Source organism: Triticum urartu, chromosome 2 (genome assembly GCF_003073215.2).
Source record: "Triticum urartu cultivar G1812 chromosome 2, Tu2.1, whole genome shotgun sequence".
In the NCBI taxonomy this organism is placed as follows: Eukaryota; Viridiplantae; Streptophyta; class Magnoliopsida; order Poales; family Poaceae; genus Triticum; species Triticum urartu.
In genome coordinates, this window is record NC_053023.1 from 363,032,117 (window position 1) to 363,056,893 (window position 24,777).

A 24,777-nucleotide genomic window follows, 5' to 3' on the forward strand; every position below is an offset into this window, starting at 1 on the left:
TCGCAGCTCAACTCAGCCTCTGGATGCTGATGACTGGCTCCGTGACATCACCTATGAGATGGAGTCTGCTGATGTAGCCCCTGCCAGCTATGTCACCTTTGCTTCCTTCTTCCTGAAGGGACCCGTGGCTCAATGGTGGGATAGCCACAGGCGTACTCTGCCAGCTGGAACAATCATCACCTGGCCAGACTTCCAAGCTGCCTTCCGTGCTCGCTTCATTCCTCAGGGAGTCATGGACCGGAAGAAGCGTGAGTTCCGCAACCTCACCCAAGGCAACAAAACTGTGGAAGCTTACCAGCGGGAGTTTCTTGACTTGTCCCGCTATGCTGAAGAAGACATTGCAACTGATGCACGCAGACAGGAGAAGTTTCGTGATGGCCTTCAAGCTGACATCAAGCTCCCAGTTCTAGTGCATGACTTTGCTGATTTCGCCACTCTGGTAAACAAGGCCATCAATGTCGAAACTGGTCTGCAGGAATACCAGAGTTCTCACAGGCGCAACCGTGACACGGGCTCATCTTCGGGCCCGTCCTCGCAGAAGCGCAAGATATGGATTCCCAATAGCTTGTACCAGCCAGATGCACCTACCCCAAGGCAGACCTATGCTGCACCTCGTCTGCCTGCTCCTCCGACTAGGCAGCCAAGACTCCCAGCTCCACCACCACAAGCTCCTGTTCCCATTCCCAATAATGGGTTGTGCTTCAGGTGTGGACAACCAGGGCACCGTGCTAGGGAATGCAACCAGAACCAGAATCGACTGGCCCTTCCAACAACCGGCCGTGGAAGCAACCAGCCCCGCAGCAACAATGCCAAGTCTTATGGTCGTGTTCATGCCAACCACGTTGATCTGAGCGAAGCTCAAGACCAGCCTGCTACTGTGATGGGTACCCTCCTCGTAAATTCAGTATCAGCATCCGTTTTATTTGATACAGGTGCGTCGCATTCATTCATGTCAGAAGGTTTTGCATGCTTGCATGACATTAAATGTGAGGACATGAATGCTTCACTATTAGTACACACCCCTGCGGGCCAATGTCGAACCTCCATGATTTGCAATGACGTCCCTGTAGAAATCGAAGGACTGGAATTCCTTGTCTCTCCCATCGTACTGAAGTCATGTAGCATTGATCTTATTCTGGGAATGAATTGGTTAAAAGCGCATACTGCTTCTATAGTTTGCGCCACTAAGACCGTCCATCTGCTACACCCTTCAGACGAAATAGTTACTTACCAAGCTCATCTGGTGCAAAATGCCGAGGCACGGCTTTATGCCTTGAATGCGTTGAACGCTGCACCACTTGAGGGCATTGAAAACATTCCCGTCGTTCGTGAATTCCAAGATGTCTTCCCAGAAGAACTTTCAGGGATTCCCCCTGCTAGAGCTGTCGAATTCATCATCGACTTGAAACCCGGCACCACCCCTATAGCTAAACGACCCTATAAGATGCCGCCGCATGAGCTCATTGAGCTTAAGGAGGAAATCGACAAGTCTCTTGTCAAAGGTTTCATTCGCCCAAGTTGCTCTCCTTGGGGAGCACCTTCTCTCTTTGTTAAGAAGAAGGATGGGACAAACCGATTAGTCCAAGACTACTGTCCTATAAACCAAGCTACCATTCAGAATAAATATCCTCTTCCCCGGATCAATGATCTTTATGATCAACTGGCTAGCTCATCAGTGTTCTCCAAACTCGACTTGAGGTTGGGTTACCACCAGATCCGTGTTCGTGAGGAGGACATCCCAAAAACCGCCTTCGTGACTCGGTATGGATCATACGAGTACACCGTCATGTCATTCGGGCTTAACGAATGCTCCCGCCACCTTCTCTCGTCTGATGAACTATATATTCATGGATTACCTCGACAAGTTTGTCGTGGTTTATCTGGACGATATCCTTGTATTTTCCAAGAACGAAGAAGAACATGCTGCACATCTTCGTCTTGTGCTGGAAAACTTCGAGAGCATCAACTGTATGCTAAGTATTCCAAGTGTGAATTCTGGCTCCCGAAGTAACCTATCTTGGGCATGTCATCTCCAAGAATGGTATTGCCGTCAACCCTGAACGAGTTCAGGCTATTCTCGATTGGACTCCTCCGAAGAATGTGAAGCAAGTCCGAAGTTTTCTCGGCCTCGCCAGCTATTGCCGTCGATTTCGTCGAGAACTTCTCCAAGATTGCCAGGCCTCTGACTAATTTGTTGCATAAGGGTGTCAAGTTCGACTGGACAGACAAGTGTCAGGAAAGTTTCCAGGCGCTCAAAGACAAGTTGACTTCTGCCCCCGCTTGCTCCACCTGATACTAAGAAGGACTTCGTCATTTACTGCGACGCTTCCCGTCAAGGATTAGGCTGTGTCCTAATGCAGAGCGCAGAGTGATTGCTTATGCCTCTCGTCAACTGCGCCCTCACGAAGAAAACTACCCAGTTCACGACCTCGAGCTTGCTGCTGTCATTCATGCACTGAAGCAGTGGCGACATTACCTTCTCGGTAATCGTTGCGAGATCTTCACCGACACCAAAGTCTGAAGTATCTGTTTACTCAGCCAGATCTGAACCTCCGTCAGCAAAGATGGATGGAGACTGTTGCAGACTTTGACGTGGGTATATCTATACCCCCGGCAAGGCTAATGTAATGGCCGATGCCTTGAGCCGCAAGTCTTACTACAACCACCTCCAGGTTCACAAAGTTCAGCCCTCGCTTGTCGAAGAATTTAGAAAGCTGAATCTCCATATTGTTCCTCCTGAGCACTCGCTCCCCCTCCCCCGGAAGTTCCGCAAGATGAATCTTCTTGTTGTTACTAAGGGTTCTCTAAATACCCTGGCTGTCGTACCAGATCTCGTAGCTGGTATAAAGACTATTCAAGGTTATGACTCTGAAGTCCATAAGATTAAACGCCATCTAGCAGAAGGAAAGCCCTCATTCTTCACTATCGCCGATGATGGCGCCTTGTATTTCAAAGGCCGCCTAGTGGTACCATGTTCGAAGAAAAACCTGGATAAGACTAAAAGGGTTATGCAAGAAGCCATGATACGCCTCTGTCCATCCATCCTGGTAGTACAAAGATGTACCAGGATATTCGTCAAAGATTCTGGTGGTCTAATATGAAGCAGGACATTGCTCGTTATGTTGCTGAGTGCGACCTTTGTCGCTGTATCAAAGCAGAGCATCAGAGGCCTGCTGGAACTCTGCAACCTATCTCTATTCCTGAATGGAAATGGGACCATGTTGAGATGGACTTCGTCACTGGATTTCCCAAATCGCAGAAAGGTAATGATGATATTCTTGTCGTCATTGATCGGCTTTCTAAAGTTGCACTTTTCTGGCGGTCAAAGAGACAATCACTGCTAGTCAGCTTGCTACTCTCTACATGGCCAGAATTGTTTCACTTCACGGTATTCCACTGGTTATTAGTTCAGACCGTGGCAGCTTATTCACTTCAAGATTCTGGGCAAGTTTCCAAGAAGCTATGGGGACTCATCTGTCGTTCAGTACTGCGTTTCATCCTCAGTCGCAAGGACAGGTTGAACGTGTCAACCAAGTTCTCGAAGACATGCTTCGAGCTTGTGTAATTCATTCGGCAAGAAATGGGAGGAATCTCTTCCATATGCCGAGTTCTCTTATAATAATAGCTATCAAGCTAGTCTGAAGATGTCCCCCTTCGAAGTGCTATATGGACGAAAGTGTCGAACCCCTCTGAACTGGTCAGAAACTGGGGAACGTCCACTCTTCGGTCCGGATATTATCCAACAGGCCGAAGAACAAGTTCGCATTATTCGCGAGAATCTCAAGACTGCTCAGTCACGTCAGAAAAGTCAGTATGACCGTCATCACCAAGACATGGTCTATCAACCTGGCGAAAAGGCTTATCTTCGAGTTACACCAATGAAGGGTGCACACCGCTTCGGGATCAAGGGCAAGCTAGCTCCTCGCTATATCGGTCCCTTCACTATTCTCGAAAGGCGTGGAAAGGTGGCATATCAACTGGAGCTTCCGCCGAACCTTTCTCAGGTTCACGATGTGTTCCACGTGTCACAGCTCCGACGCTGCTTCAAGGACCCAATCCGAGCAGTGGATCATGAAGTGCTTGAATTGCAACAAGACCTCTCCTATAAAGAGCATCCGGTCCGCATTCTCGACCAAGCTGAACGCCGCACACGTCAGAAGGCGATCAAGTTCCTCAAGGTCCAGTGGTCGAATCACTCTGAAGACGAAGCCACCTGGGAACGCGAGGATCGTCTTCGTGATGAATACCCCGCACTGTTCCCTTCTACCTCCTAAATCTCGGGACGAGATTTCTTGTAGTGGAGGAGATTTGTAACGCCCGGTAATTAGGCTACAGTAAAACTCTCCTAATAATGCCATGTCATCGGTGATTACTGTTGCAAACTTTCCTTAGTTCAAACCGATTCAAAAATCAATTCAGAAAAATGGCAAACAACAAAAGTTTTTAAAAGTTGAAACAAAAATGTTCGGTGGTTGCCAAATATTACAAAGGTAATTGTGGTGCACCAAACACATTTTTATAAAATGTCTAAATAATTTAAAATGTTTAAAAACAGAAATGCAAATAGATAAAAACAAAACAGAAAAAAAGAGAAACCCCCCTGGGCCATGGCCCAACTGGGCCAACCCAACCGGCCCAGCCGGCCAACCAACTGACCAGGCCGGCCCATGCCTCTGGCCTACATAGGCCTCTCCCACTCCAACTCCCTCCAAACCCTAACCCACGTCGCCTGTAACCCCCCACTCCTCCCTGATCTACCTCGTCTCCCCACCCCGCCCCGAGTGGATCTGGATCGGGCCGTTCCCCCCTTCCCCCGCCGCGTCCCCGACGGCACCGTCGCTCAGGCCCCCCCTCGCCGGAGCCTCCCGACGCCGCCGCACGCCGTTGCCTCGCCCCTCTTCCCTCGAAGCCCTCCCTCGCGGCGACACCCCAAAACCGCTGCCCCCTGGCGCCGCCCCAGCTTCGCCGCTCGCCGTTGCCGGACCGCGACGCCTTCGCCACCCGTCACGTCGTCGCCACTCGTCACCACCTCGTCGGCGTCGCCTCCCCACCTCTCCCTCGACGGCTCCATCGAGCCTCGCCGACCCTGATCCCCTGCAAACGGGGGTGAGAACCCCTCCTATCTCCCCCTTGTTCCTGTCATCGCCGTGCACGCCCCGCGGTCCCGGTTGTCGCTGCTCACCGCAGTCACCCCGCGCCCTATCCCTCGAGTGCTCGCGCTCACTGTCGTACTGCCGTGCCCGCGGCGCGCGTTAGGCGCCCAGCCACGCGCCCGTGGTCGTCCCGCGCACGCTCTACCCGCTGCCGCCTAGCGCTGGTGCGGCTCGCGCTCCGCTCACCCGTGCCTCTACGGCAGTCGCCGCGCCGCCCTACTCCGGCCAGCTGCCGTGGCCGGCGCCCCTCTGGTGGCCTCGGGCGCACACGGGCGCCCACGCCCGCACCCGTTCCGCCCGTCCCGCTAAGGCCCCCTGGGCGACTGACATTAGGGGCCCATGCCCCTGTTTAATTAATAACTTAACTTAATTACCTCTGTTTAATTTACCTAATTAACTGGTTTAGTTAATTAATACCTGTTAATTAAACTATGACTATGACAGCGGGACCCACACATCAGTTTGACCAGTCAATGCTCTGTTGACTGCTGACATCATGATGACCTCAGGCTGACGTCATAATTCCAAAATTTTGAATTAATAATAATTTTAGAAAATGTTTAACACTTTGAAAGATAATATAAAATAATCCGTAGCCCGGATGAAAATACTTTGTACATGAAAGTTGCTCAGAACGATGAGACGAATCCGGATACGCAGCCCGTTCGTCCACCACACATCCCTAGCATAGCAAACACGCAACTTTCCCCCTCCGGTTAATCTGTCCGAAAACGCGAAACACCGGGAATACTTTCCCGGATGTTTCCCCCCTTCGCCGGTACCACCTATCCCTACGTTAGGTCACCTCTAGCACAACGTATTGCCGCTTCTTGCTTTTTGTTACATTTGGTTGCTCTGTTATTTATTGTGTTCCCCCTCCGTTACTTCTTTCCGGTAGACCCTGAGACCGATGCCGGTACCCCTGTGATCGACTACATCGACGACCCCTCCTTGTCTGAGCAACCCGGCAAGCCCCCCCTTTGATCACCAGATATCGCCTACTCTTCTCTATACTGCTTGCATTAGAGTAGTGTAGCATGTTACTGCTTTCCGTTATTCCTATCCTGATGCATAGCCTGTCCTTGCTACTACTGTTGTTACCATTACCTACTATCCTAATGCTTAGTATAGGATGCTAGTGTTCCATCAGTGGCCCTACACTCTTGTCCGTCTGCCATGCTATACTACTGGGCCGTGATCACTTCGGGAGGTGATCACGGGCATATACTATATACTTTACACAGTTACATTACCTGTGGTACTGTTCGGAGATGGGGGCTGAAGGGGCAGGTGGCTCCATCCCGGTAGAGGTGGGCCTGGGTTCCCGACGGCCCCCGACTGTTACTTTGAGGCGGAGCGACAGGGCAGGTTGAGACCACCTAGGAGAGAGGTGGGCCTGGCCCTGGTCGGCGTTTGCAAATACTTAACACGTTTAACGAGATCTTGGTATTTGATCTGAGTCTGGCTACTGGCCTATACGCACTAACCATCTACGCGGGGACAGTTATGGGCACCCGACGTCGTGGTATCAGCTGAAGCCTTCGTGACGTCAGCAACGGAGCGGCGCGCGCTGGATTGGACTGGAACGCCTACTAGGCTAGGTCTGCTTCCGGCCGCCCACGCAACGTGCAGGTGTGCTAAGGGCGATGGGCCCAGACCCCTGGGCGCTTAGGTTTAGACCGGCGTGCTGACCTCTCTGTTGGTCTAGGTGGGGCTGCGACGTGTTGATCTTTCGAGGCCGGGCATGACCCAGAAAAGTGTGTCCGACCAAATGGGATCGAGCGTTTTGGGTTATGTGATGCACCCCTGCAGGGAAGTTAATCTATTCGAATAGCCGTGATCTTCGGTAGCAGGACGACTTGGAGTTGTACCTTGACCTTATGACAACTAGAACCAGATACTTAATAAAACACACCCTTCCAAGTGCCAGATATAACCGGTGATCGCTCTCTCACAGGGCGACGAGGGGAGGATCATCGGTTAGGGTTATGCTATGCGATGCTACTTGGAGGACTTCAGTCTACTCTCTTCTACATGCTGCAAGACGGAGGCTGCCAGAAGCGTAGTCTTCGAAAGGATTAGTTATCCCCCTCTTATTCTGGCATTCTACAGTTCAGTCCACATATGATACCTTATTCCATTTGATACCCATGCATATGTAGTGTAGTTCCTTGCTTGCGAGTACTTTGGATGAGTACTCACGGTTGCTTTCTCCCCCTTTTTCCCCCTTTCCTTTCTTTCTTGTTGTCGCAACCAGATGCTGGAGTCCAGGAGCCAGACACCACCGTCGACGACGACTCCTACTACACCGGAGGTGCCTACTACTACGTGCTGCCCGCTGACGACGACCAGGAGTAGTTTAGGAGGATCTCAGGCAGGAGGCCTGCGCCTCTTTCAATCTGTATCCCAGTTTGTGCTAGCCTTCTTAAGGCAAACTTGTTTAACTTATGTCTGTACTCAGATATTGTAGCTTCCGCTGACTCGTCTATGATCGAGCTCTTGTATTCGAGCCCTCGAGGCCCCTGGCTTGTAATATGATGCTTGTATGACTTATTTTATTTGTAGAGTTGTGTTGTGATATCTTCCCGTGAGTCCCTGATCTTGATCATACACGTTTGCGTGTATGATTAGTGTACGATCGAATCAGGGGCGTCACAGTAGCGAATGAACCACCGTGAATTTTTAACATCATAAGATATTTATGTACTGCAAATATTCTGAAATTTGTACACCGGCCAGTATGCACTCTCTAGCAAGCAACCAAATATTCTGAAATATGTACAACAGCCAGTATGTACAACAACCAGTCTTCAGGGATAGCTAGCACCCAATGAACTATTTTATGAAAAAACAATCAGTGAATATGATACCCAATTGTAGCCTCAAACAAAATCACTAAGTTGTAGTTTACAAATTATGATGCTATACATGTCACCAATTATCTAGCTTCCTACGGCACTAACTTCTTACCAATTGACACCGAAGCGCCTAGTTGAGTTTTGACACACCCTCGTCGGAGGACCTCTTTGAACTCTAACTGTACCAACAACTGCCTTTTCAGTTAAAACATGGTGCGCTCAAACTGCAGTGCAAAGGAAAAAATCAATCACTTTGCCAAAAGGTCGGAATAACTCTGGCAAAAATGATTCCAGTTGTAAAACGTGAATGTTGCTGAACTAACTTGTTTATTTGTAATCAATCTCACTTGTTTTAATACCAGAAAAGTTTATGCATTTAATATAAAAAATACACAATATATGCACAGCCATACATTATCCACCCTAAATGAAGCTTAATTCCACAAAAGGATTATCTTCATCATTAGCATTAGAAAGGGGATAAAAATCTTACATGTAAAGCAACATCCTATGACAGAGTACACGCCAATGAATTATGTATTATTTAAAATTCCTGATAGGACACAAAATAACTTGGTATGAATGTTCATGATATTCATTATGTGATCGAGTGGCGGAAAAAATGGTGTACGAAATGTTAATGGAATACCTTATGTGGACTTTGGAACTGCAATATGATGCAGGCAACGAACAAGTATAGTAGATAAAAATTCTCCAGCTTCCATGGCACCGATATGGTCAAAATAATAACCATGTATTCCCTCATGTGCAGTAACAATAGCATCAATCTGGAAACCTACTGCATCGCTATGGTGATTCGCAACAGAACCACATGTTTCTTCTTGCGTCATGCAACATCAGTCTCTGCAAATCTAACATATTGAATTTGAGAGTACGCCCAGGAGCGGAGGTTGATGATAGCAGCCGCATCCTCCCATGGGAGGAGTGGGGTGGCGACGACGGATCACGCCTTGCCGGCGAAGTCCAAGGGAGGCGGCAGATCCCGCTGTTCAAGGGTGTCCTGCGGCTTCAGTACATGTTGCATCTGACACAACGCAGGAGACAAACCTCCTAGCAAAATGAGTAAATGGTCATTCAATAATTATGATATGCAGAGTATGAACATACCATTTGTGTGTGTGTTGGTTATGCTTCTCAAAGATGTACATTCCTTGGATCCTAACGGAGCATGTGCCTCAACTGTTAGTTGACCATTAACAATATTCAGAGCCTGAGACTTCTTTTCTTGTCGGGACATACGACGTTTTTCAAGGAATGCTGCTCTCTTCTCATCAGACATTCGGGCATACAATGTATTCTTTTTTGCTTCTTGACTATTAGTAGTGACATTTGCATTCTCAATCATAGACGAGTTCGTTATGTCTTTAAATGGGGAGCGATGCATAGTCGTTCATGAAACTTTATCTGGATTACTCTTGCTCATCCTTTAGGAAAAACACAAATGTTAAAGAAAAATCAACAAAGTACAGAAAGAGGTGAAAAAGCATATGTAATAATCAGACATTGGAACAGTATGTACAATGTGCGACTACAGAGTTCAGAGTAAGCAACCTTGATAAAGTGCAGGAGCCTCAACATAGATAGACGGATCGGAATCATCTTCTCATTATGTACAACTATCCCATTATGCAGTCCACTACCGCAATACATATGTTTGCATCTGTTTTAACTATGGCACTCTATGAAGCAAGCCTAGAACTGACAGCAAGCCTAGAACTCACAGCAGCAGAAATTAGAAGGCAGTAGTATTGAACATGCGTACAATTAAACCAAAAATTGTCACTGCAACCAGGAAGAATGTGAGGGGAAAGCACCTGCAGTGTGGAGGACCGGCGGTGCGCCGGTGCCTGTGTCCGGGCGGTGCGTGGACGCGGCGGCCCGAGCGGCTGGAGCGTGAGCGTGGCGGTCCGGGCGCCTGGAGCTATGGCGTCGTGGTCCGCCTGGAGCATGGACGGGGCGGCCCGGGAGCCTCGAGCGTGGGCGCCGCGGTCCGCCTGGAGTGTGGACGGGGCGGCCCGGGCGCCTCAAGCGTGGGCGTGGCGGACCGGGCGCCTGGAGTGTGGGCGGCAGTCCGGGCTACGCGTGAACGCGGCGGTCCAGCGGCGCATGCAGATGGAGGCAGGCGGTGGCTGGCGGGGAGGGAAGAGGTGGGGTGAGGTGTGGGGCGCTGGGCAATGGAAAACTGCCCTGGGGGCGTGGTCGCGAGAGAGCAGAGGGTAGCGACGTGTTGGTGAGGATGTTAACCCAATGCTATGGTGGGTAATTAATTATGATGGGTAATTAATTAACATAATGGCATGATGGGTAATTAAAATATAAAACGCGTTTAGTATGCTGGAGGATGTAGACCATCAGATTGCAGGTTTCGATAGATAGAATGATTTGGTTCTCCGTCCTCTCGTGCTTTTATAGTGGTAGTAGATAGGTAGTAGATACGATGAACATTTTATAATGCACGGTGAACTTTTTCTTAATATATGGTGAACATTTTCTGAAGATATGGTGACATTTTTGTCATACACAGTGAACTTTTAGAATGATACATAAGAAATAGAAAATAATAAAAGAAAAATAAAAGTAAAATTAAAACTACAAAATAAAAATATAAAAATGTAACAAAAGGAAATACAAACAAATATAGAAGAAACAGCGGCCAGCATGGGACGGCCCAACTGGGGTCATCTAGTGGGACGCTCTCACAGCAATGCCATTCCTATTTGCCGCCTGCAGGTGGTAAATAGAATTGCCCGTTCTCGCGTCCCGCGCGTGTATTATGAGTATGGAAGCTTCTAGATGTTTCCCAGACTTGTTTTCTTCCCTTTTCTGGTTTACTTTTCGGGTTATCTTACGTGTTTATTTTCTCTTCTTTTTTTGGTTTTCATTCTTGCATTTGTTTTTCAAATCCGTGATATTTTATTCAAATTCATGGTTTTTTAGATTGTTGAACTTTCTTCAAATTGGTGAAATATTTTTTCAGTTTCTTGAACTTTTTCAAATACACTACATTTTTCATATTTTGTGATTTTTTTCAAATTGATGAATATTTTTGAATTCGTAATTTTCATGAAATTTGTGCACTTTTAAAAATTCACAAATTTTTTTAAAAAATCATAGAGTTTCTCTAATGCGTGATATTTTTTTCTAATCGATGAGTCTTTTTAAATTCATGATATAAAATCTGAACGTTTTCAAATTCACAAATATATATTTTAAAATTCATAACCTTTTTCTAACTTGTGATTTTTTTCAAATTCATGAATTTGCTCTCAAATTTGTGAATATTTTTTCAAACCGATTACTTTGTTCAAATTCATGATTTTGTTTAATTGATGAATGTTTTTTAAATTCATGCTTGTATTAAAAAAATGTGAGCTTCTTCGAAGTCACAAATATTTCTTAATTATTCATGGACTTTTTCTAATGTGTGAACCTTTTTGAAATTCGTGTATATTTTTCTCAAAATGTATGAACTTTTTTCAAGCGAATGAACTTTTTGAAATTCATGATCCTTTTCAATTTCATGAAAAATTTCTAATGTGTGAAGTATTTTTTTCCAATTCGTGAACTTATTTGCTATAGCTAACTTTTATAACTCATGCAGTTGGCGTGGTGAGCCATTTTATGTCAAGACCAAGAAAATAATATTGGAAGGTTTTAGTGTGGATTCTCATGTACCTTCGCGACACAAGTAAATATGGCTTGATGTTTGATGAAAGGGCAACTAAACCGGGACAAATTGTTGGCAATTCAGATTCTGATCTTGCTAGAGATCAAGATTAGAGGTGCTCCCTCATAGGTTATGTATTTCAGCTTGTGGGTCTTGTGTTAGCTGGAGAGCAACCCTGCAACATGTAGTTGCTTTGTCTTCCAGAGAAGCTGAGTTCATGTCAGTGACAAAGACGGTGAAGGAAGCCATTTGGATGCATGGTTTTCTTGATGATTTTGGCAATGAAGTTGATCGTGTTGTGATTTGTGATAGTGAAAGTGTGATTCACCTTGCAAAAGATGAAAAGATCAATGAGAGAACCAAGCGTATTGATGTGCGCAAGTTTTTTCATTAGGCATCATGTGAGAGAGAAGATTTTGTATATTGAGAAGATTGGTACAAAATATGTTGAGCAAGGCGGTCCCAAAGGCCAAGTTTGGACTTGGTGAGCATTTGTGCATGCCTAAGCTAGCTCCCATGTGGAGCATTAGAGGCGGCGAGTATGTCACCTATTGATTTGTTCATATGGAGATAAATCTTTGGAGATTGGGGTTTTGGCATCATGAACCTTATTGTGTTTGTTCTATGGTTCAATCATCGCTGAGGTGGAGAATTGTGTTAACATTGAGGTGTTTGCTCTAGTTGCCAGCATAGAATCAGTATGGTTGTTAATTGCAATAGCTGCTCGGGAAGGATGGACTTTGCATCACATGGATGCGAAATTTGCATTTCTCAATGGATATCTAGAAGAGGAGGTGTATGTGAAGCAACCCATTGGTTATGTGAAGCAAGCAAGAGAGGAACACAAAGTATATAAGTTGCACAAGGCCTTGTGAGATTTGAAACACACGCCCAGAGCTTGGAACACTAAACTTCATCATAATTTGGTTTCACTTGAGTATAAAAGAGGAAGAGATACAAGTCATCTACTCACTGGTGTGTATGTCGATGATCTTTTGATCACATGTGCTAGTGAGAAGGAGATTCGGAGATTCAAGCTACAGATGAAGGATTTGTTCAAAATGAGTGATTTAGGCTTGTTGAGCTATTACCTTGGGATCGAGGTACATCAAAGTACAGATGGGATCAGTTTGTGCCAAGAGTCATATGCCATGAAGATGTTGGTGAACTACGGCATGAATGAGTGCAATCCTTCATAGACGCTCATGGAGGCTAGGCTCAAGTTGAGCAAGATGAGTAAAGCGCCAACCGTGGACTCAAAGATTACAAGAGTAGAGTATTGTGGGAAGCCTAAGGTGCCCATGGAGGCTAGGCTCAAGTTGAGCAAGATGAGTAAAGCGCCAACCGTGGACTCAAAGATTATAAGAGTATTGTGGGAAGCCTAAGGTGCCCATGGAGGCTAGGCTCAATGAGGGAGTCCTGGACTAAGGGGTCCTCGGGCGTCCGGCCTGTTATCTATGGGCCGGACTGATGGGCTGTGAAGACGTGAAGACTACGCCCGTGTCCGGATGGGACTCTCCTTGGCGTGGAAGGCAAGCTTGGCGAACAACTATGAAGATTCCATATTATGTAACCGACTGTATGTAACCCTAGATCCCCCCGGTGTCTATATAAACCGGAGGACTTAGTCCGGATAGGGGAGACTCAATACCTTAGTCATACATGCTAGACTTCTAGGGTTTAGCCATTACGATCTCGTGGTAGATCAACTCTTGTAATACTCGTATTCATCAATATCAATCAACTAGGACGTAGGGTATTACCTCCATCAAGAGGGCCCGAACCTGGGTAAATTGTGTCCCCTGTCTCCTGTTACCATCAACCTTAGACGCACAGTTTGGAACCCCCTACCCGAGATCCGCCGGTTTTGACACCGACACTCAAGTTGAGCAAGATGAGTAAAGCACCAACCGTGGACTCGAAGATTACATGAGTATTGTGGGAAGCCTAAGGTACTTGGTGGACACATGGCTAACCTAGGCTACTATGTTGGAATTGTGAGTAGATATATGAAGAACCCTACCACTGAACATTTGGTTATTGTGTTTAGGGGGGAGGGGGGTGAATTTAAGCCTCTGTGAACACATACTAAAAGTTAACGTTTTATGTCCAAGTCGCAAGTTTATGTTCCATGTATAAGAACATAAGTTTACATTCCAAGTCTGTATCACGTGCAAGTTTAGGCTTTGTTATGAGTCGTGGTACCTTCAATCTCTTAAGAGATAGAAGGCAAGTTTAAACCTGATCGATTTGTGATCAGGGTTGCATCATGTTGGGCAAGTATCATAGGCCATGTTGGACGTGAGGTCGGCTCTTTGAGCCCTATATAAGTGAAATAAAAAGCCCCGAAAAAACTGTGGGTTGAGCAGCCCAAAAACTCTTCTGTCTTTGTTCTTTGTTGTTTGATCTAGTGGCTACCACCTCTCGATACGATCCGTAAGCCAACAGTTTTCTCTACTCAACCAGCAGTGTGAGACTAAATTTACACATATGACATACGTGTCCTCACCAACGGCGTCCCCGGTCCACCCATCCAGCACCGTTGCGGACTGCAGCAGGGGGATCCCGTGTCCCCCATGCTCTTCCTCACGGTCATCGACACCCTCAACAACCTCGTATGCCGTGCGGCCAGCGAGGGGGTGCTGCAACGCCTGAATGCGCGCCACATGTCGTCAAGCGTCTCCATCTACACCGATGACGTCATTGTCTTCTGCCGACCGGACGGGCACGATCTTGCTGCCGTCCGCGAGCTGCTACGGGTATTTGGGGCGGCTTCGGGATTGCACACCAACTATGCCAAATGTGCGGCCTCCCCCATCCAGTGCACGGACGCGGACCGGGCCATGATCACCACGAACCTCGCCTGCCCGCTGCAAGACTTCCCCACCACCTATCTCGGGCTGCCGCTATCGGTCCGTAAAGTCAGCTCCACCGCTCTACAGCCCATCATCGACAAGCTGGAGCGCCGACTCTTGCCGTGGTGGGCATCCCTCATGTCGAGGGGCGACCGGCTCGCCCTGTGCCGTCATGTTCTCTCGGCCATGCCAACACACATCATGATTGCGATGGCCGTCAACCCGCCCATCCTCAAGCGCATCAACCGCTTGATACGCAACTTCCTCTGGTACGGCCGGAAGGACGCGAGCGGTGGCCACTGCAAGGTCAACTGGCGCCGGGTATGTAGACCCATCTCCCTCGGCGGCCTCGGGATCCCAGACCTCCAGCGCGCCGGCATCTCGCTGCGCGCCTGGTGGCTGTGGCAGCAAAGATCCGACGCCTCGCGGCGGTGGCAGCACCTGCACATCCCCCACTGCCCGGAGGTCCGGGCCATCTTCAGGGCTTTAACCTCTTGGTGCGTTGGCAGTGGCGAGTCCTGTCTATTCTGGGAAGACCACTGGTTGGACGGAAAAAGCATCTCCGAGATTGCGCCGTTGGTTTACTGCAGGGTGGCCAAACACCGGCGCAAGTCACGCACGGTTCGAGAGGGCCTGTTCAACCAGGCGTGGATCGGCGACATTCAAGGCGCCATGGGCGCGGCCATGACCGTCCAGTATGTCACGCTCTGGCGGCGCCTCAGGCACTTCAACCTGACTGACGAGGAGGACCGACTGTCGTGGCGATGGACTGAATCAGGGATCTACTCTGCCCGCTCCTGCTATCAGGCTCTTTTCGCCGGCTCCATCACCGACCCGCATTGGCGTATCACGTGGAGACCATGGGCTTCGCTTCGCATCAAATTCTTCGTATGGCTTGCTCTTCTGGGTAGGTGCTGGACTGCCGATCGCCTGGCACGGCATGGCCTTCCCCACGAGCCTCGCTGCCTACTATGCGATCAAGAACCGAAAACCATGCAACATATCCTGACGGGCTGCTCCTTCTCCCGCCAAACCTGGCATGAGGTGCTCTCGTGGTGCCGTTTCACCACCGCGATCCCTGCACCAGACGACGAGTTCGCCAGCTGGCTATCCATGGCCATCTCCAACACCTCGGCTACTCTTCGCCGCGGCCTCGCCTCCATTGCCGTCCTTACCGCTTGGCACCTCTGGAAACACCGGAACGGGTGCCTATTCGATGGCGACCAGCCTGCTGTGGGACGCGTAGTGCACATGATCCAGGAGGAGGCGCGGCTATGGGCGCGCGCCGGTGCCAAGGGCATGGCCCTCATCCTGCCAGAGACGTAGGCTCTGTCTGATCGGGCAGCACACCCCGTCGTCTGTGTGCCAAGGCTATTGATGCTGGCCATCCTTGCGCACGAGCTAACTAGCCCACCATTCATCTTGTAAGACCCACATGTATCGCTACTCTACCTATCAATGCAATGATACGCAAAGCTTTTGCGTATTCGCGAAAAAAAAAAGTCGAATGGTCTTTGAGATTTAAAGAAAATGCTAGACTGAGATACAAGATTTATATTGGGCCAAGGCGCGTAAAATCTAATAGCTTCTTCCTCCAAACAAAAAGAACTAAATCACGCATCAAGCTATGCATCCAGCGGTTCAGAAAAAGAAGCTACGCATCAGTAGAGAGTGCCGGCATAACTTTGATCAAAGATCGATCTAAAGAGCATGTGCACAAATGATGCTACACATGAAGAGTAGTAATAATAATCTTGCAGCAATGTGATAATGCGACCACGAGACATTTGCAAAACAAACGTATTCGTTAGATCGGCTAATTCCTAGACTAGCAAGCTAGTTCTTGATGTGCGCTGTAGTCGAGTTACTCCTTCCCTGGATCATACTCTCCCTGCTTAGTTCTCTTCATGCACTTCCTCCATCTTGCTCTGTCCCTGCTTCTTCTCTATGAGGAACTCCGTGAGACCCCGGAGCGCGACGTCAGGCTCATTGGTCCTCAGCAGCATCTCGGACACCTCGGCCGGCGTCACCTGCACCGCCATAAGCAGTTCCTGTATCTCCGGGAAGAGGGGGTGGTCGTCGACGAGGAAGTAGTTCCGGGCCAGAGTCTTGAATGCCTCCCAGCAGCAGTAGCCCATGTAGACGTGCATGTCCATGCGCCCCGGCCGCAGCAGCGCCGGGTCAAGCCGGTCCTTGTAATTGGTGGTGAAGACGATGAGGCGCTCCTCGCCACTGGTCGACCACAGCCCGTCGATGAAGTTGAGCAGCCCCGAGAGCGTGATCTGAGTTCGCCGTACGCACAAGTGAACATACGGACATTGAGATAGGTATATAGTACGTAATATGTTCACGCAGCAATGCAGGGGAAGAGCACGTCCGTAATTACCTCCGATTTGAGCTTGGGCGACGGCGTACCGTCCGAAGTTTCTGATGAGCCGCCGCCGTCTTCTTTGCAAGTCCTCGCCGGCGTCTTCCTCTCCTTGCTGTCCACCTCCCTTAACATGGCATCGCAGCAGCAGTCGATGTCCTCGATGACAAGGATGGACTTGTCGGACATGGTGAGGAGCAGCCACTGCAGCGTTGTGTTCTGCACGTGGCTGAGGTCGAGGTTCGTAGATGTTGTAGCGGAGGTGGTTGGCCATGGCGGCCACCAGGCTGGACTTGCCGGTGCCGGGCGGGCCGTAGAGAAGGTACCCGCGCTTCCACGCCTTGCCAATCCGCCGGTAGTGGTCCCTTCTGCTGGCGAACAGGTCGAGGTCGGCGACGATGGACTGCTTCAGCGCCGGGTCCATGGCGAGCGTGTCGAACGTGGCGGGGTGATGGTGGTGCAGCCTGAACCATGTTCGGCCCTCATTCATGCAGATCATGAGCGAACGCTCCCGCAGCCTCGTCTCCTCGGCCGTCCCCATGACGAAGGGCACGTACCTCTCCATGGCCATGTCTGTGTGCTTGGCGTCGAAGCTGAGCTTGAGCAGAAACTCGGCGGTGGCGGACTCCCCGTTCTTGGACTTCTTGTTTCCTCCTTCGCCGCCGTTTGTCTTGTGGTTGTGGACGGACGACCACATGAACTCGACGCCGTCGAAGACATCGACGGTGGAGTCCCCGGGCTCAATGAACAGGCGCTTCGTCCAGCTTTTGAGGCCGCCATCGTCCCTGGTCGCGGACAGCGTGAGCTCGAGACGGTGCATGGCGCGCGGGTCGAGCCTGGAGGACAGGTAGGTCCGCGCCGCGTCGAAGAGAAGATTCTCCTCGCGACCGCCGCCGCCGGTGTGGCTGCGAATGACGAGCGTTCGCCGCTCCTTGGCGCCCCATCCGAGGCGCGCGCGGAGCACGGACGCGGCCCAGCGCACTGCGGCGCGCAGCTCGTCCGGGAGGAGCTCACGCGCCATGCTCCGCGCCAGCACGGCGTACGCGGCGGCCGAGGCCGCTGAGCTGAGCGCCTTCCGGTACGCGTCCGCCGCCTTTCCGCCATAGGCACCCGTGCTGGCTGGTGAGAGGTCCATCAATGCCGCGGCCGCTGGTGGGAGTGGCTTCACGGTTTGAGGATTCGAAGCTGAGCTGAGCGACAGCGTGGGTGAGCCGGTGAGGTTGGTTTGCTTTTGACGGTTGCGCGCGTCAAGACTCAAAGAAGCTGGGTGAAAACTATGGGTGCAGTAATTGGTGGTGGTTGCCATGTGTACGCAGTGGTAGGACCCAAAAACCACCGTCTGGTCTGGTGACACTTGGTGCTGGATATGGATAAGTGGTGGAAATGACAGGCCCTTGGCTTGACCGACGACCAGAGCGTTGGTGCTTTAGAGGGCGAGACTGATCCACCGCACGATCTCAAACGGATATTTGGTTTGACTGGATTTTGTTTTTTTGGACGGCAATGGGTTCATATATGTCCGCGTTTGTCCGTTGGATCGTGGGTGTATCCAACATGCGGCCGCACCACAAATCATGTTCGGGTTGGATGTGATAGAAAAACAAAAAACAAACTTAAACAAAATGTCTAAAAAGATAAATAAACGCGGTTAAAAAAATTAAAACATATTTAAGGGTCATGGCCACAAAAGGGCCCAGTTTCACGGTCCACTTAAACGGCCCAAATCCATAATTTATATAAAACAAAACAAAAAAAGGCGCCCGCGCGTTCCTGCCGTCCCCGTCGTCGCCGTCTTCACTGGCCGCCGGTGTTGTTGTGGTTCCTAAGTCTGACAGTAGTGTAGGGGGGTAGGTATGGAGAGGCAATATCTTAGCTATGGAGTAGTTTTAGACACACGAGGTTTACGAGTTCAGGCCCTTCTTGGAGGAAGTAATGGCCCTACGTCTCGGAGCCCGGAGGCGGTCGACTGGATTATGTATGTATGAATTACAAGGGTGCGAACCCTTTACACTGAGGAGGGGGGTGGCTTATATAGAGTTCGCCAGGCCCCTCCCGCCCTCAGTTATGCAGGGCTTTAAGGTACATTAAGGTCGTGCGTTACTGATAACGCCACCAATAAAGTGCTATGATGACCATAAAAGCTACTTAATGACCAACCGTTAGCGAGCGGAGTGACTTTAGATCTCCTGGCCGTCGAGTGGTTGGATTGTGGTCGAGTGGTTGGCTTCATGGTCGAGTGTCTTCGAGTCTGTCGAGTGGAACACCTTCAAGTCGATTGAAAGGTGATTTCTTCTAGAGATGTCCTTGGGGAGGGTAGTTTGGACAGGTCCATGACCCTACCCTAGGTACATAGCTTCATCATTAACCCCCGAATGGATCGAGGTTTGAGTGGGGAAGGAATTGAGAACTTCTCCGACCCATTTTCCACGCCATGAGTATATCTTGTTTCGGATCAATGAACCTGAGGGATGACACCAACTTCTTTTTCAATCGCCTTGATCCATTCTTAGTTTTTTGTCGAGTGAGTTTCTTTACTTGAAAAGCTTCGAGTGACGGTGTGGAGGAGATCTTCCGTCTGACAAGTTGTTCTGCTGCCCGCGGATTTGCGTGGGATTCGAATTTTGGGAAGCGCGCGGGACGGGGGAGGCCGCAGTAATCGGATGGGATAGGGCGGAGCCGCCTCGATCTCCGCGCCACCTTTTTCGCCACGTATCGCGCGCGTGACTGTTGCGGGATTTGACAGGATCGTCCGGGCCTACCAGTCAGCCACTCGGAAGTAACCTCATATAAGGCGTCGGACCGGGGTTTCTTGAACAGTGCGTTCTCATTTCCTCTTCTCCTCTTCAGGCTTCTTCGTCGCGCTCGCTTCTCCGCCCGCCGCCGCTCCGTACGTGTCTCGCCGGCGACGATGGGGAAGGAGAAGACGGTGGCTCTGGAGCGGGCGAAGAAGGCGACGGCAAAGGCGAAGGGGAAGGCGACCAGTCGGGGTGGATCTTCCTCACGAGCCGGCCTGCCGAAGGGCTGGATCCAGGGCGACTGGATCCGCTCGACGATCCGCCAAGAAGACCTCGACGACCTAGCCGACGGAGGACTGATCCCCCGTGGATCGGCGTGGCTTCCGGGAAAGGAATCCGAGCCGCAACCTCGAGAGGGTGAGCGCGTTCTCCTTGCCACCCACGTCGACCGTGGGTTTTCCTTGCCTCCTCACCCTTTCTTTTGGGGATTTCTGAATTTCTTTGGGGCACAACTCCACCACTTCACTCCCAACACAATCGTGTATCTCGCTGCTTTCGTGTCTTTGTGCGAGAATTTCTTGGGTTGTCGGCCTCACTGGGGTCTTTTCAAGCACATTTTCACCTGTCGTTCTTAGACGGTGAAAAAGGCCAATCCGAGTGATGAGAGAACACAAGTGATTCAGATGTGTGGGGGTCTTGGTGTTCAGATGAGAGGAAAAAGTTTCTTTCCGGCCATGATTCTTCCCGACTCGGTCCGCGGATAGCAGTCGACCTGGTTTTACTGCAAAGACCAGCCGACGCCAGGGCAGTCGACTGGCCTCCCTCCTTTTACCATGGACCGAGTGAGGAAACCCTCCTCTTTGAAGGTGATCCCGGAGGAGAAGGTGCAAGTTAAGGTGCTGGTCGAACGAGTCCAGCTTATCCGTGATGGGGTCACTGGTATGGATCTCTTGGAGGTTTTCCTTCGGCGGCGCATCCAGCCTCTTCAAGCTCGAGACCATCCGATGTGGATGTATTCGGGTCTTGACGACACCACTCGGATTCACCCGGAGGAGGTCGATGACGACCCACTGGAGGGGTGGCTGTCGGGCATCACCGGAAACAAGGACAACCCTAGGGGAGCCTGGAGAGTTCCTCCATTCGACCAGTCCCATGAACTAGAAAAGGTCCAATTCTGAGCTTTTGATTATAATCTAAATTCACTCACGCAACTGTCTATACTGCGTCGACTGACTTTATTCTTCCTGCTTTCTTTCAGGCCCTTATCGAAATGTACTCAGTGCCCAACGGAGAGCAAGAGCAAGACCCGGAAGGAGAGGCGAGCGGCGGCGACAGTGGCGAATGGCATTCTGACGGAGAAGGGGACGAAGAAAGCAACGACTCAAGTGACGAAGAAGAAGTCGAGTCGCCTCCTCGCAGGGAGAGGCGATCCAAGCTTGACCAAGAACGACCGAGCGCCCGTGAAAAGGTGATTGCTCAGACTGCTCAGTCTTCAAAGCGTCCTCGGACATCTTCACCAACCCCAACTAAAAAGCGTCAAAGCATCCCAAAGTTGTAGAGCAGAAGCCTCGGAAGGCGTTGCCAAAGATTAAGATTGACATCCCCATCGCTTCTACGTGAGTGTCTCCCTTTGTATTCACTCGACGCTCCGTGCTATTTATTTTTTCTTGATTTAACCAGACGAACTTTGGAACTGGCAGCGCTGCTACTTCCGGGACCTCAGCTTACAGGGATGAGGATGAGGTAATGGAGGATGCAGTCACTTCCAATCTGGGTATGATTTCTGTCATTCTGTCTTTATTTGGTCGACTCAACTGCAATGTGTACCATTGGGTGATGTGATTTTGGCGATTGATCTTTGAACAGCTCCTAACATTATTGACCTCCCCGATGATGATGAAGAGCCTGAGAGGCCTTTGACGAGGAAAAATAGGAAACCTCCTGCAAGCAGGGTGCCACAGTCGACGCCGATGGCGGAACCAGTCGTTCAGGACGCTAGTGATGCCAATCGGGGTTCTCTTACCTTCGCCGTACCATTGTCGAGTGCCCTGCCTTCTTCGTTGACTGCTCAAGCTCCTGCCGACCCACCTTTAGTTTTTGCGATCCATCATGTCCCAGAGGACGAAGTGAATGCTGCCAAGGAAGCCATACGCCAGGCGGGCATTATGATGGAGAAGATGAAGGCGGTGCGGGACGCCAGTCAGGCCGCCTATGACGCTAGCTCGGCTCTCCAAAGCAATGTTCAGGTTAGTTGGTCACCGCTTGTTCTGTTAAGATATGCTATCTGAAGACTCTCTTTCCGAAAATCTTTGCATCTGTACACCCACTGGGTGTGTCGATTGAATTTCTGGACTAGTGGGGGCACGCTGAGTGCACCCACTGGGTGTAGTCCCCGAGACTACGGTGGACTGCTGGCAGTCGACTGTAGTCTTTGTATTTTGATTATTTCGCTTGATCTGGCCTGGCCGTGTCGAGTGTAAACCGAACCAGTGGGGGCACGCAAAGTGCACCCACTGGGCGTAGTCCCCGAGACTATGGTGGACTGCGGGCAGTCGACCATAGTCTTAGTATTTATTGTCTTTGTCGTTTTTCACTGTAAAATAACTTCCTCTCCCTGATTGCAGAAATCTTGTGATCTTGGAGCTCACTTTGCTGACTTGGAGAAACAACAGATTCAGCTAAACCTTGACTTGGAATTGGCCAAGACAGAGCTGCAAAAGGCCAAGGATGACGCCAATGGTAAGACGAGCTTGTCGACTGGTTTGTCTTAGGCTTGAGTACCCTTCTGCTCTTTCTGAATCAAGCACCATTTCTTTGCAAAAAAAATGAAACGAAGCTCTGGCGAAGAAGGATCAGGATTTGGTTGCTGCTCAAAAGAAAGCTGACGACAGAAACGCTCTGGCTGAACAGAAACTGGCTTCAGTCGGCCAATTGGAAGAAGAGAATGCCAAGATGAAATCTGCCCTGAACGAAGCCAACAAGGAGGTCACGTGCTTGAAGAAGGACAAGGTCAACCTGAACGAGAAGATGGAAGGCACCGCTCGCAAGAGGGACGATCTGGAGAGCTATCTGAGGAGCCTTGCCAAGAAGTTGTTCATCAAGCTTGAAGGTATACATTTTGTTCCGACTGATGTTTTTTTTGTCGACTCAGCATACGAAAATTAACTTATCCTTGGATCGTGAATGCAGAGTTTTGCCAGAACTTCGAGGAGGAGACTGGTCGGATTGAGCCAGGTTTGGACCCCATCAACTCTCCCGTGAAAGATGAAACTGCCATGAATCTGCTCCGACTGGAATCCCGCATCGACGGTGTTGTGGACTACTTGGCTCGACTGAAGGTCGCCACATCACGGATCGACACGGCACTTTGGCCAGGGGCCACTCTCCAGAATGATCTCGAGTCTCTGATGACTCGACTTAACGAGATCCCTGGTCGAGTGCAGGAGTGGAAGAAATCTTCTGGCCGGTGTGGTGCTGATGTGGCTCTGTCTTTGGTTCGTGTCCACTGCAAGGAGGTGCGACAAGATAAGCTGGCAGCAATCAAGGTCGCCAACACCCAGAGGCATGACTTCCGATCTTTTATGGAGACTTTTATTGCTGCAGCCACTCAGATCGCCAACGGTGTCGACCTGGACGAGTTCGTCGAGCCTGCCAGTCCTCCTCCTGCGGAGTGAACAAACTTTTATGCCCACCTTAAATTTGTCTCGGAATGCCGAGTGGTTTTTGTAACCGTTAAACTCTTTCGGGCTGAATGCCCGAGCACTTCGATCTGCGGTCTGGAACCTTTAGGATTTATCTGAACTTGATTTATCGTTGAATATCTTCATGAATTCTCCGTCGAGTGGAACTCGTTCTTCACTCAAGACAACTTTTGTATTTGTGGCGCAACTCCGAAGGAGAAGGTAGCAGTCGACCTGCACCTCGTCATCCTTGCGGGTCGGGATGGAGCGCACGTTGCATTTGTGGCGAAGCTCCGAAGGAGAAGGTGGCAGTCGACCTGCACCTCGTCGTCCTTGCGGATTGGGATGTGTTTCGTACTTAGGCGAGTACTGGACTGCAGCTAAGCCTCCGAGTGGGAGGGTCGCTCTCCACTCGGTAGGATTTTTCAAACTTAGGTGAGTACTGGACTGCAGCTAAGCCCCCGAGTGGGAGGCTGGCTCACCACTCGGTAGGATTTTCAAATACTTAGGCGAGTACTGGGACTGCAGCTAAGCCCCCGAGAGGGAGGGTCGCTCTCCACTCGGTAGGATTTTCAAATACTTAGGTGAGTACTGGACTGCAGCTAAGCCCCTGAGTGGGAGGGTCGCTCTCCACTCGGTAGGATTTTTCAAACTTAGGCGAGTACTGGACTGCAGCTAAGCCCCCGAGTGGGAGGCTGGCTCACCACTCGGTAGGATTTTCAAATACTTAGGCAAGTACTGGACTGCAGCTAAGCCCCCGAGTGGGAGGGTCGCTCTCCACTCGGTGGGATTTTTCAAACTTAGGTGAGTACTGCACTGCAGCTGTCAGATTTCGGGTTCCGGCAGACCCTTGAGGTTCGAACTCTGGGGTGCGCGCGGAGATTTCGCCTCCTACCTACCTGCACCCCTCCGCCATGCTAGATCTAAACTAAGGAAAGAACAACACAAGAGACACAGGGTTTATACTGGTTCGGGCCACCGTTGTGGTGTAATACCCTACTCCAGTGTGTGGTGTGGTGGATTGCCTCTTGGGCTGATGATGATGAACAATACAAGGGAGAACAGCCTCGCGAGGGTCTGTTCTTGGCTGGGGCGATGAACTGCTCGGAGGAGTTCAGTCACCTTTTTCTCTCTCTCTCTGCTTTCCTCCAACTGTCCGACCCTGATTTCGACCCCAGCTTGTTTCTGGGTTGGCTGATTCTCGATCCCTCTACCCTGGGGGTGGCTAGTCCTATTTATAGAGGCCCTGGTCCTCTCCCCAAATATTGAGCGGGAAGGGAGCCAACAATGGCGGGCTAATTTGAAGGGGGACAGCAAGTATCAGCTATCCTGACAAAAGCAGTCTTCGCCTGTGCAAAGCTCTGGTGATGACGCCGTCTTGGGCTCCACGGTGACCTCCGTCTCGTAGTCCTCCTGGTCTTGGTCTCGTTGCACCGAAAT

At 50.2% G+C, this 24,777-nt stretch overlaps 1 pseudogene; it reads right to left on the bottom strand.

Annotated features, from left to right (window-relative positions):
- Positions 1-16,182: 16,182 nt before the first annotated feature.
- LOC125537315 lies at positions 16,183-18,207 on the bottom strand (annotated as a pseudogene).
- Positions 18,208-24,777: the final 6,570 nt, after the last annotated feature.